Genomic DNA, 13,946 nt, shown 5'->3' with positions numbered 1-13,946 from the left:
TTTGAACTTGCAGTGGCGAAGCTAAGTTCTGTTTGGTTGATTATTTCAAAAAAAAAAAAAGAATGGTTAGTTTGTTTAGTACTCTCAAAGTTGGCATGTTCCTTGCTTTTAATGTTTGTCCAGGCCTGCGGGTTCTATGCAGTGAAGTCCCAGGGGCTGTCCGGCGGCATTATAGTTATGTGGATAGTAGGGTCATGCAACCTCAATACTTTCCACAATTGTCATCAATTGGTCACTCTGGTCATTTCTGAAGGTGCAGAGCCTTCGTGGGTCCTGTCTGAGGTTTATGCCAATACATATTACAAGAAGAGGAGGTTGTTGTGGGGTGAGGTGACAAGTTTGGTGTAGCAGGGTACCCAACCTTGGTGGTAGAGGATTTCAATTACATCGACGGTCCCAAGAAGAAGCATGGTGGGAAGGTCTTTTCTAACAAAATTGAGGTTAGGGAGTTCCAAAACTTCCTCCTAGGAAGTTGATTGGTTGACTATGGCTTCTCTGGTCTGTAGTTCACCTGGTGCAACAACAGAGTCAGCGGAGCACATGTCTAGGAGAGAATTGATCGGGCCTCACTACAGTGAGCTGGGTGCAGCGGTTCTTGGAGTTTCGGATATGTCACCTGCTCTGAATTGCGTTGAACCACAGCTCCACCCTGATGAGTACCACAACCCCTGTTGTGCATCACAGTCCTTTTATTTTGAGAAGATATGGTTATTCTATCCTCATTCGTGGGATATGATTTAGGAGGTGTGGAAGCGGCATGTGCAAGGTGATCCCATGTACAGAATGTCACGGAAACTAGCTATTGCCAAGGTAGTCTATGTAGGTGGAGTCGAGGGAAGGTGGCAACATCTTCAGAAGAGTTAAAGAGGCTGAGACTACCATTGCACAACTACAGACCCTTGAAGAATAGCAGGGGGCCTGACTGAGGAGGAGCAGGGGGAGCTTAGGAGGCATCTGGCGAGTCACCATTCTCTTCTCAGACAGTAGAAGGTTTTGTAGAGGCATAAGTCCAGGATCCAGTGGATTGCAGCAGCGGATCGGAACACAAGATTCTTCCACCAATCGACCATCATCCGGAGGCAAAGGAACATGATCAGTAGAATCAAAAATGCGAGTGGCCAAATGACTGAGGAGCCGGACGCCATCATAAGGGTTTTGGAGTAGTTCTTCCATTCTAGGAGGATTCAGTAGGGAGGCGCAGCAGGAGGAGGGTATGGACTGATCCCTAAGGGGGTGTTTCAAGGGAGGAGAATGCAGCTCTGATCAGCCCAGTATTTATTAGGCTCTAAGAAGGATTTTTAGAATTAATTGGAGTAATATTTTTTCGGACTATTATTATATTTACGGTTCTTGCATCGTATATGCAGATTTTGATTAAATTATGATACATCTATTATTTTACAAAAAGAATTTTAATGTGCATCAGATTTGAAACTCTCAGCGTGACTATGTTTTGAACCCTGCCAATTGGAGGTTATACATTGGCAATTCTAGCCCCACCATAGGGTATAAGTGTGGTATTCTGGCCCACTCGGCAGAGTATAAGTGTGGTATTCTGGCCTACTCTGCAAGGTATAAATGTGGTATTCAGGTTCACTCCGCAGGATGTAAGTGCCGTATTTTGGCTTACTCCGCAGGATATAAGTGCGGTATTCTGTTCCGCTCCGTATAGTATAAGTGCGGTATTCTGGCCCACTCCATAGGATATAAGTGTAGTATTCTGGCCTACTCCGCAGGATATAAATGTGATTATATTTCTGGCCTAGCCACACGATATGAGTGTAGTTGTAGTTAAAGACTATTGAGTTGAATATGATTTGTTTCGAATTAGATTTATGATCATATAAACGGATATTTGAAAGATACAGATTTCGATAAATTTGTGTTTTGAAATAGAATTGATTATGTATTTATATCGATTCATTGTAATTTGTATTTATATTACTATATAAATTATGTAGTTAAGGTATTCGTTACTTATTAGGCTGTTTAGCGCATTATACGATTTTTTAATTTTTTTTATAGATTTAGAGAACTAGCCTACTGAGATTTTCAATATGAGAGAAAGCAATTAGAAGAACAGTCGCGCAAGTATCTTAGATCCGAGTTATTTAAATCATATAGACTAATGTTAAATTTGTAAGACATTGTAAGTTGTGTTAGTTAATGAAATAAAGATTGCATATTATTAGTTGAATTATTTTGGCTGCCTAATTTTGATATCACGATAAGATGCCTTATATACTTGTGGGAAGAGTTCCCTACGAGTATACAGCGGTTGTCACGACCCCCGGCTCGCGATCTCGGGTCGGAGGCATGACAAATGTACTTATGTATACTATTTATAGATCAAACAACAAGTACAATTATTTTCAAATATTTTTAATTCATAAGTTTAGGAAAATAGAAATTAGCCACCGACAGCACTCGCACGGTAGCGGGCCTCCTCGGCATTGACAGGCTCCCGCTGATATAGCCTTCTAAAATGAGGAACCCTTCTCTCTTCCTTCTCAACCCGGCCTTTAAGGATGAGCGGCCATAATCGAATGCTTCACTCGAAGGGTATAGTCATTGTAATGCTAATTCATGATAAAGAAGGTTTATTTTAGCTAGTGTTACTACATCACATGTGCTTGGTATGTGTTGCTAGCTAGTATTTGCAAACATTAAGTTATAATTTTACTTTTTATTTTACTTTTTTTGGATAGAAAATTAATTTTTTTTTTGCTTTAAAGCTATCTTGGATTTTCACATTTTGTTTAACATGCATAGGTAACCATATATAAATACCTATATTAGATACTAGAAAATTTTTCTATTCAATAAAATTATATAATTTTGAAAACAAGAAAAAAAATACTTCTTAATTTATAAGTAAAAAGGTTGGTTAATATCAAGTTTCTTCACCATTATTATGTTGCTGGGTCTATTATATCTAGTTTTAAAATTTCAATATGTGATGAAACCATCCTAAACAAACAATACATAATCTTACGATGGTCTAAAATTATGCTAGATCTGGACTATTTAATCTCATAGAGGTTAACAAAGATAAAAAAGTCCAATCTGCCAAAAAAATGCTCTGACATAATCTGTTTTGAATAAAAATTATATCTAACTTGTCCTCATTCCAAAATCAATTAACATAGTGTGTAGATTATGTTAGATGACTTGACTAATTTGTATATGTAGTCATGTCTTGCACACCTTATATCTAAGAGAGTATAAAGAAAAATCTTGACCTATTTTCACTTGGATTTTTTGGGTCAAGATTGGTCATGTAGTTTTATATATTTTCTTATTATGTTAAGTTTGAATATTTAAAAAAGATTTGATTGGATCTAAAATAATCAGGACAATACTAGATAAAATCACTACAAAACTAGATCAATTTTTGTTAATACAAATGTGAACCATCTAACATTAAAAGCTTAATTTTATGTATTCATTATATTTTTAAGGTAATGCTTAAATATTTGAGGCTGACTCTCACATAATTTGATGAATCTTATGTAAAAATGGCATGATCCATGATTTTTTCTTTTTTATATCTTAAGTCTCTTGTGGAATACAAGTATGAATATAGGAAAGATGATACTCCTTTTGCATATTAATGAGCTTAATTTATAAACTTGTGTTCTTCATCCTTAGACTTAATTAATGACCTAAGACCTCAGCGAAAAGGATAAGCTAAAAGTATTATTTTGGTTTCTTGGCCTTTCACAAGTACCTAAGATTTCTCTAGAGCACAACCATTTTGGGACAACGAGTATCTAAAATTTCTTTGGAGCACAATAACTATGGGACTAAACACATGGCCAATCAGATCCTAATGCAGTCTCACCATTTAAGCCTCTACATCCTTGCTAGACTCATGATAGAATCTAAATACAAATTAATTGCAAACAACATGATTGGCTTGTGCTTAGCCCTAAAAGGCCTGCATTGTAGTATTCCCTTGCCATATGGGCCATAGGCCAGGCCAGGTCTACTCTATTACTATGTGCAATAATCAATGACTAAGAAATCCAAATAACAATTTCCAGCTAGCTCTTTTGGGATAGTTTTTTGGATCATTACATATAACAAGAATTCAAGTTTGAAATAGAAGAACTTTTAGATATTATGCATAAAATTGTACACTTATTAAAATAAAGAAGATAAGCGATGCAATATCATTAGAATAAATGTTCATAAGATTTTAACTAGTCGAAACTCAAGGTTCTTCATGTTTGAATGTGGTAGTAACACAAAACACATCAATTAAATTAAAGAAAGGGATGTTGGCTTATTATTTCTAATATTGTGATCAAATTGAAATAAATTAGCTTCAAAGCTTACTACTTTTGCAAGTTTAGCAATAGAATAGACATCTGTACATTCAGTAGAAGATCCCGCTTTAATGTGGACTTTTGTCAAAGGGTTGAGAAGCAATGAATGCTTAATTTGGATTAAGTTATGCAACATGATTTGGTGTAACTTAAAGATTGTAGGCAAGCAAGTTCTTAATGTGAATTATCATTAGGAAATTTAAGTCCTTGTTATGAATTAAATGGAAGAAAGTTTTATATCATAAACCATAACTTGTTTGATTTCATGATAAAACTAGTTATTGTAGATGCAATTTACAATATAAATCCTTAAATTATAGGGGTAATTAATGGCCGGTCCAGTGTTGGACCAGACTATAAGTTTTAGTCCCTGTTGACTCTTTTTGTAACAGCCGGTCCATCCCATTTCTGGCTTTCCATTTTAGACGAAAATAGCCCTGAAGTTCTAACCAATTCAGCTTCATCTCTTCCCATTTTTCACTCTTCTCTTCACACGAAAATAGCTCTCATCGTTAAGGTTTCATATTTTTCCCTTTTTGTAATCCTATCTCCCCACGAAATTTTTCATCTTCCTCACCGATTTTGGTTGATTTTTAGTCCCCTGTTTCAAACCCTAAGATCGTAAACAAGTTTCCACCGGCAAATCGCTCTTGCTCCCTTGTCCTGTTAATCCGTTCCTCTCTCGACTCTATTTTCTGGCAAGTCTCCGACTGAGAGTTCTGAGTCGACGACATTTTGTCGAGTCCCACTCCAGAAGCCTTCCTTGACGCTCGCGACTTCACCCGAATAGTTGGTCGACAGCGCTTCGTTCCACATTGCTTCCCAAACCCTCTTCGAGGCGTATTGCCAGTCCTTCGACGGTTTGTAAACCCTTCATCATTCTTTATCAAATTATTTTTCCTAACAAGAAACTGTTATATAGTATTGTAGGGCATTTATTTTAAAAATGTGCAAATGTTTAGGATTTGAGAAATTATCAGACAAGAGACGCTGTGATATCAAAATGGAGATTTTTGTCTACAAAAAGCCTGATTATTTGGTTCCATTTCTGTTCGTTGTTATAGTTTTTTAAAATCATTCATTATCCCGTCTATGTTTTATTCAATTATATGTTTCTATATTTGAGTTGATTTTATTCACAATTAGTGCTTGAATATATTTGTATTGTAGACATTTTTGATGGCTCCAATTCAGACTAGACGCAAAGCACCTGCTGTTGGCTCAAAAAATATGGTCAACGGTAGGTGTTACTTCAGCCAGTTTGTCAATTTTATTGTCACCCTAGTCCCGTTAATGTCTCATGAGCAGAAGGTTAGGATCACCGGCACACCTTTTGGGCATTTGCTAGGTCTTCCATATATTAAACAGAGTAGGCCTGTCTTGGACACTTTGCTCCCCTTCTGGGATGACGAGGAGGAGGGTTTTTGGTTTGGTAAGGTTTTAGTTCCTTTTGTAGGGAGCGATTTTGCATTAATTCTTGGTTTAAGTGCGACGGGCGATGAGGTAGAACTGCATAGGAAGGGGAGGGTTACGTCTGACCTCATCATCCATTTTTTTGAGGAGGACCATAAAAAAGGCAATAGAAATGTAGTTAAAAATAAACGGTGTGCTAGGGATTACTGTATGCTGAGAAGTACTTATGTCTGACAAGTTGCATAACCTGATACTGAGCCATGGATTGTAAATGTGTGCCATGGTATGCCAAGGGTTGCTTACTACCAATCGGTATAGAGATACGCAATCATCTGAATTTTTTGAAGTTTGTGTCTTATATTTCTCCAATAACATCAACAGTAAGAGTGTGTCGGTGCAACCAGAGAACTATGCCATTCAATTCATTGACATCAATTATTTGTACAAAATTCTTCCACAACAAAATAAGAAGCACATGACTACGACAAAAATAAAAAATTCAGATCTCCATTCATTACACCTAATCTCCAAAATATTTAGTCGATGGCCACATTACAAGTTCTTCTGTTGTGCCCAAGCTTTCCGCAATGTCCATATTTTATATGACGTACTAACTCTCCTTGCGAAGGTCTTCTCTTCTTTTTTGGCCTACCTGGACGAGTCTTTCTGATTGGGGGTAGAATATGAATCTCATCTGAGGCACTATAGGGCTCCTCGATATCAAGAATTGGACTAATAGTTTTAGCATATGTTGCTCTGTACATTTCAGTTTGGAAACAATTATCAGTAAAGTGGTACAGTGATCTACCAGCCTTCTCAATGCATACACATGCATGCTTACATGGCATACGGAATATTCGCCACTCGCCGCAAGAGCAATTGCTATTTTGGAGGTCAACTTCGCAAGAGTAGTTGGTATCCTTTACGTCATATATCATTATGTTTGACGTAAATACGAATAATCTCTGACCGGCTTCTGCATTTCTATGCAATACTTTCTCTGGATCTGGGCATAGATGTGTTTGAATATTGTAATCCCGATTACGCTGTTCATGCATTAATGTCATTATTTGAAGCCTGATATGGTCAACCATCTGAGGCACGGAGGGATGGCGAGCCTCCAAGATCCAACTGTTGAAACACTCTGCCATGTTAGATGTCATAATACCCCATCGTGGATCTGGAAATACTGCATTTGCCTAATGCTTCGGATTTGCATGCAGGAGAAAAGTTCTACTCCCTAGAGCTTCTAATGTAAGCTTGCTAATTAATTTGTGAAAAACATTCGGCCTTGGAGTATAGGCAGCAGCATTTAGTAGATCGAGCAGCCTCTTCTCTCACTTGCATAATAATGGACAAGCACCTGCATTAACAATAATAAAAGGATGAGATCAACAGCATCCTAAATTAGTTAAATAAATTATGGGTTGAAAATTAAAAATATGACTATCCATACCTGATTCTTAAAGTTGTCTTTCACATGATGGAAATAATATGAGTGATAACTACCAGGAAAGTACTTCGGCACTGATTTAATAATTCCTAGATATCTATCAGTCATAAATGTGATTTGCTCACTTCGCCCCTCACTGCAACTATAACATGCTTCTTTCAAATTCTGACAAAACCAGTCCCAATTGTCATAAGTCTCTGTATCGACCATACCGTAAGCAATAGGAAATATATCGTCGTTCGTATATTTGGAAGTCGCGCTAAGTACTACTCCTCCATCCTTATGCTTTATAAATATATTCCATCCATAAAAATCAGAGGTCTACATCCTCTTATGAAACCCACTACTGAAGCATGAAATGAAATGAATAGACGTCTGAATCGACCTTCAATAGTTTCATAATCCGCTATGCTGCCGGGGTTGGTCTCAAGAATGGCATCGTAATACCAGCATATCCGGTCATAAGATTTTGATCTATAATCATAAAGGTCCTTCATAGCCACTTTCTTCTCATGCCAAGCTTGATAATACGGCAATTTAACACTATATTCTCGACGAATATCCTTTACGATATTAGTCGGCCTATATAACGGCATATCTTGAAGTTTTTCTTTAACAATGTTTGAAACTCAACGTTTCGAAGCCTTAGGATGCGACCAAATTTGCAACCCTCTGCCACATGTATGCCGACTATTCATTTTTTTAATTGCAAAACTTTTTTGATTTCCAAGTCAGGAAGCATGGATACGCCATTCACATCCTTCGTATGCATATTCCACGGTCAGTCGTAGGCGATCGTTCTTCACAAATACAAAATCTCTACAATTTGCAATTCAGGAGTTGAGAATCGTATCGTGAAGAGTTTCCACATCATTGGACTCTTGACCAACATCCTCAATAGAGGTTTTCCAAACATCCAAAGAATTTCTTTGACTAGGTTGCTTTTCGATTGCAGCTCTTGTTTCTTCAACAACTTGACCGAAATTACTTGAGCTATCCTTTGAATTTTTTTTTGATCGGCAGCTCCACTCAACATTTTGGGATGGGCCACTATCCCTGCAATAAATTTAACAAAAAATCAGCATACTAACTATTAAATTTGTGCTTAACATGAACAAACTAACAAGTGAAATATGCAATACAACAAAGATTTAAACTAAGATTACCAAAATAGAAACAGATGCAATTAACTTCTGCATTATCTCATATCAATTACGACATCGGCTGCTTTGATCAAGCATGGAATATGACTAACAACCAACTCAATCACCGGCGCATTTAAGTTGATGTATATTTGATGCATATTCCGAACATCCTTATCGCCCAGGAGTGAAATAAGTATTCTAGACTTGTTTGGGATAAAATATTTAAGTTCTACCATTGTATCAGACAGATGTCTCCACCTTTTCACTATTTTCTTGTAAATTTGATCGAAATTTGTGTCCTCGGAGATAGAAATAATAAGAGCTTCGGCACCATAAGAACAAATAGCCATGAAAACAGGGCTACTAGTTTTTTTTGAAGCCATGACAATGGAAAAAAGAAAAAAGATAAACTGATTGAAGTTCCGAATGCTATTACAACAATGAAGTGAAGGAAATGCTGCCACAGCAACTATTTTTCGAATATGATATCAGCAATGGAAGTCACACGTTTATGTCTCCAAACAGTATATGAGTGGTGTAGGACTAATCCCAGAAGTGGTGACTGTCACGCTGCTATTTCAATGTTGACTGCTGTAATGGTAGAATGTGAAAACAGAGGAAGGGGAGGAAGAGTAGGAAGAGAAGAAGGGAGGGAAAGCGGCAGAGAGAAGAGGGAGAAAAGGAGAGGAAGAAGAATGAGAAGGAAGAAGAGAGAAGAGGGAAACGTGGGGAAAGAAATTCTTAATTCTTCATTAAACCCTAATCATCAAAAATAGTTCCCTATATATAGGGCCTAAATACACAATTTGCAGAAATTTCCTTACACAGAAATAAATCCTAATAAGCCCACAAATAACACAAATAAGCCCTAAATGCAAATAAGCCCAGAAATAAAAATAAAGTAAATATGCAAATAAAATGGTGGCCTAGCTGATGTCCCCATCAACTCCTTCTGAGTGGAAAAAACTTGACCCCGTCGAGTGCAGATCTGGCCGGCTGTCGTACTGCTCCAGAAGATCGGGGTCAAGGCGCTGCAGCTGGGCTCTGAAAATTCACGTCATGTCAGACTTTGGTCGACCTTTCCACCGAACAAGGTAACGTTGGTAACCACTGTTCCTGGTTGAAATAACCTGCTCATTCAATATATGTTCTATTTGTTCTCTACGTGCATGAAATTTGGAAGGTGGTGGCTCAACAGCAGGTAATAGGTCAGGGTGTTCAACATGGGCAGGTATATCAATAAAGAGATCAGAAGGCATGAATATTGTCTTTTTGTATGGAACTAAATCTTCAATATTAAATGTCGCACTAATCCCATAGTCATCGGGAGGATTCACAACATATGCATTCGTAATGATTTTCTTTAAGATTTTGAACAGTTCCGCACTACAAATTTGCAATTTTTTAAACGTTTCCGAAGAAAGTCGTTCAAACCTAATTCTTATTATGACGTAATCTTTTTCACTTAACTCTTTATAACGTCTGTGTAAATCAGCAAGAAATTTATATTTTAAGTTATTAAAGTGACTACAATTGCTGATTTCTTGATGCAATGAATATGGATGTGATGCAATTGATTGTGCAGACTCAACGACTCTATACTTATGAGACATGAAAAACAAGTCTATGGATTGCCTAGGTTTGTAATCATGCATGTTTGTAATCATGCATCACTTCAAATGGACTCATACCTATGGACTTGTTAACCGAACTATTATATGCAAATTCAACTGTCGGTAATATTAAATCCCAGATCCTAGCATATACAATCGGGTTGAGCTTATGTTGTCGAAGGTTGGGCAAAGATGCCCCGGGAACTATATCAATTGCGTGTTGGATATCATGCATCGGAGGAAGAGCATCCAGAAGATCATCAGGGACTACAAAATGAAAATCCTCTAGAAGAAAAACTACTATCGGGGAATGTTCAAGGTTGGACTCTGTATGGGTATCTTTAGCTACAAGTGCCAACTCAGGTGACTGGCTCTCAAATCTTTCACTACCTCTTCGATAGTAGTGATGTGAAGTGGCTTGGTTGTACTTAGATCAATAGTCTCCCTTTGGAAATCATTTTGGACAAAGTCTAATTTTGTAGGTTCGTCTTCAAAGTCTTCTTCATAGTCTTCTATATTTGGTTCATAGACTTCTTCGACATATTCGACCTCTTAGCTCCTAACTTCTGGTTCAGTAATCAGGTAGGTTCTAATGGAACATTGGGATGCTATGTGGTCGAATTGTTGACACCTTGAGCATTGGGTTTGGTGCCCAAGAAAATGGGGAAGGATTATAGGTGGTGCAACCAAACCGATTTTAGGTTGGGCTGCAATAGGGGTTGGCGGCGTAGGGGTCCTAAAATTTTGAATGAGCTCACGGATCTCTTGTTTGAATTCCTTGTATCCAACCCGCATGGCAATGATCTGTTCTAGGAGAGACCTCAAAATATCGGAATTCATGGTAGCTACAGAGATTTTAAGTTGATTGAGATAGTGCTCCATATCACTACAGGTTGGCTTGCAATGATGACACTGGGTGATGATGTGAAATGCAGTGTCACTAATGAAACCCTTATAAGTATGATGCAGGATCAGATTTGATGCAGGACAACCTACTAATGCAATCTATTATGATTTCAGAGATCAACAAGTCTTCACAAGAATAACTTAAAGTTTAAATGTTGCTGATTTTTACTTCGGTTATTCAGAATTAAGGATTAAGATTATTCAATTTAAGAAATTAGATTGCAATCAAGTAGTTCAGTTGTTCTGATCCTAAAGTAATTTGAGCGAATAATGTTGAGAAACGTCCTGTTGCTAGGGAGTGCTAATTTAATATCAAGATTTAATGGGTAATAGGAGGGGTTTGGAAGTAAAAGGTTTAATGTTCTGAATTTTGACAGCAATATAAGTTTTCAAAATATGGCTATCATGCAAGAGAACCAGAACATAATTAAATGAACAAGCCAGAAAAAGTAGAAACCTATCATCTGTTGTGAAGTAGTCGACCAAAATCGTGTGCTTGTGGGCTGGGACGACAATCGGTGCGCGGTTGCAGCTGATGGACCCTTCAATTGGCTTCAACTTAGTTTTGATCACAAAAATTTGGCGGTCCGTGGATGGAACTTTGAAGCAGTGGGCGGACTGAAGGGCGCTGGCCGCAAGTGGGTTGCTGCGGTGGGCTTGTTGGTCCCTGCAGTGCGCGGATGTGGGCGCAGCCCGTGGACTGGCACGGGAGTGGGAGAAGGGGAACGGGTAGATGGAACCTGGCTGATAGGGCTCGGGTGGAGTCTGAAGCTCGAGTGAGATCTGGCGGCGGCACAGGCGGAGGATGGAGGAGGCGGCGCGGCTCGACGGTGGAGCTCGTCGGGACTCGGTAGCTATCGGCTTCGGTCGTCTGCGATCGGCCGCGGGAAGGGAACGGTCGAAGGAGGTGGTGCACGACGGGGAGGCCACGGAAAGAGATCGGAGCTATACGGCGGCGGCGGTGGCGAAGCGGAGATGGTGCGATGCGGGGGGGGGGGGGGGGAAGCTCAGCGGCACGACAAAGGTGGCGGCGGAGCAGGGCAGTCGCGGGGAGGGAGAAGACAAACTGGTACTTTTTTTTAACTCTTTTTTTTTGCATGCACGTGCGGTCACGTGCGGGGAACTTTTCCTTTTGTGGACTCGGGTTACCGAGTTTCGGGTTAACGGGTTTGGTACTTACCTGTTAATCTGTTCCCAACCTCCCGACCGTTTCGGGAGGGTTTCCCGACCCTCGCTGCGGTAGCCATGGAAAGAAGGGACGGGCGGCGGTTGCGGATCGGCCGTAGGGGACGGCGACAAAGCTCGAGGCCGCGGCTCTGTGATCGGCGGCGACAAGCGGCGGGCGGCCTCGTCCCGAATCGGGTGGAGGGCGTCCGAGGCTGTCATAGGGCAGTAGTGGGCGGCGGCTGGTCACAACTCCGACAGTCTGCGGCTTCCGGCATCGCGTCACAGGCGGCTGCTCTTTGGGCGCTGTTGGCGGTGAGTGGGGGTGAAAGCGGCCGCGGGTGTGATGGGGAAGGGAGGCGTGCGGGCTGGTGCGAACAAGGTTGAGGAGGGGAAACGGGTTCGTGGTGTGAATGAGGGAAGAAGAGGCTGGATCGTGGCTTTAGCAACAGGGGCAAAACCAACCTGGCTCTGATACCAAGTTGATGTAGCACAAGTGCGGAGAAAGAGGAGAAGAAGGAAGAATAAGAGAGGGAAAAGGAAGAAGAGGTTATAGGGACGCAGGAAGAAGAGAAAGGGAGGAGCAGGAAGAAGAAGAATAAGAAAGAGGCGAGGATTTTTTCATTCAATCATCAGTTCCCTTATACATGAGAGGGGTGGTCTGGATGGGAGGAGAAGTGGTGGCGGCGGTGAGGAGGAGGCAGCCGAAGGGAGGTGGGGCGAGGAAAACGATGGTGGGAACTTTAGGCGGTGCTCTCGGGTGGCGAAGCGGCGGATGGCGGACGAAGGCGGTGATGGCGCTGTGGATGCGGCGGCACAGATGGAGGGGATCAGTTGGCGCGGCTTGGCGAAGAGGGTGAAATGGGGCACGGCCAAAGGGTGCGGTCTGCGAAGGGTGGCGGAGCTCGGCGGCGGCGCTCAAACGGTGATTGCGAGGGCTGCAAGGCGGTGGTGGTGAAATGGCGGAGCTCGAGTGGACTGCTCGGCAAAATGGCGGAGGCGGCCACGGTGGCAACATAGGCGATCGGAGCTCGGGTGAATGCTCGGCGGCACGGCGGAGGCGGCGGTGGAAACCCTAGGGTTTCCCTTCGGCAGAGACAGAGGTAAGCAGTTTTTTTTTTCCCGGGACACGTGCAGGTCACGTGATCCTACGATTTTTTTTTTTTGAACCTTAACGGGTTTGGGTTAACGGGCTTGGGTTTTCGGTTGCAACCCGCTCCGATAACCGTGAAGTTGAGCACGTGCAGGTCACGTGCAAATATATTTTTTTTAATGACTCGCTGGACTCGGGTTACCGGGTTGTGGGTAACGGGTTTAAGACTTCCCCATTACCTGGCTTCTTCTTCAACCTCCCGACCGATTCGGGAGGACAATTCGGTCGCTTCGGCGGTGGTTGCGGAACGGCCGAACGGCATGGCGATGGAGTTCGCGGCTGCAGCTCCGTGGTCGGCGGTGACAGGCGGCGGCCGAACGTGGTGGCGGCCGGATTTCTCCTATGTGCAGTGGTCGGCGGGTGCGTCGATAGTTCCGAGGGACAGGGCTGAAAATAGAGCGGCAACGCTCTTCTTCTTTCCGGCAGTGGGATTCACTCGTGGCCCGTCAGCACACTCCGGTGTCCGTGGTCGGGGTATCCCGTAGAGCTCGTGCGCCAACCGAAATTCGGGGATCTGGCGCTGCTCCGCCATACACCGGCGGGGTTTTCTGTGGAAGGCGAAGCGGCCGCCGGCGTTGAAGCAGGGGAGGTGGAACACGGCGAGGGTACCACGATTGATGGTGGTGTCGGGCATGATGACAGGTGGACGGGGAAGACCAGCCGTAGAGATCTCTCCGTTCTTCTTTTTTTTTTTGTGAAGCTGACAGAGGGAAAGAAGAAGGAACCGAGAGAGGCCCGGTGAGCCAGGGGTTGTTCCCCTCTGTCCCT

Source organism: Phoenix dactylifera, chromosome 5 (genome assembly GCF_051530095.1).
Source record: "Phoenix dactylifera cultivar Ajwa chromosome 5, Ajwa_hap1_PhDact_Kaust_v1.1, whole genome shotgun sequence".
NCBI lineage: Eukaryota > Viridiplantae > Streptophyta > Magnoliopsida > Arecales > Arecaceae > Phoenix > Phoenix dactylifera.
The sequence above is the reverse complement of the archived record's forward strand: the minus strand, read 5'-3'. Positions refer to the sequence as shown.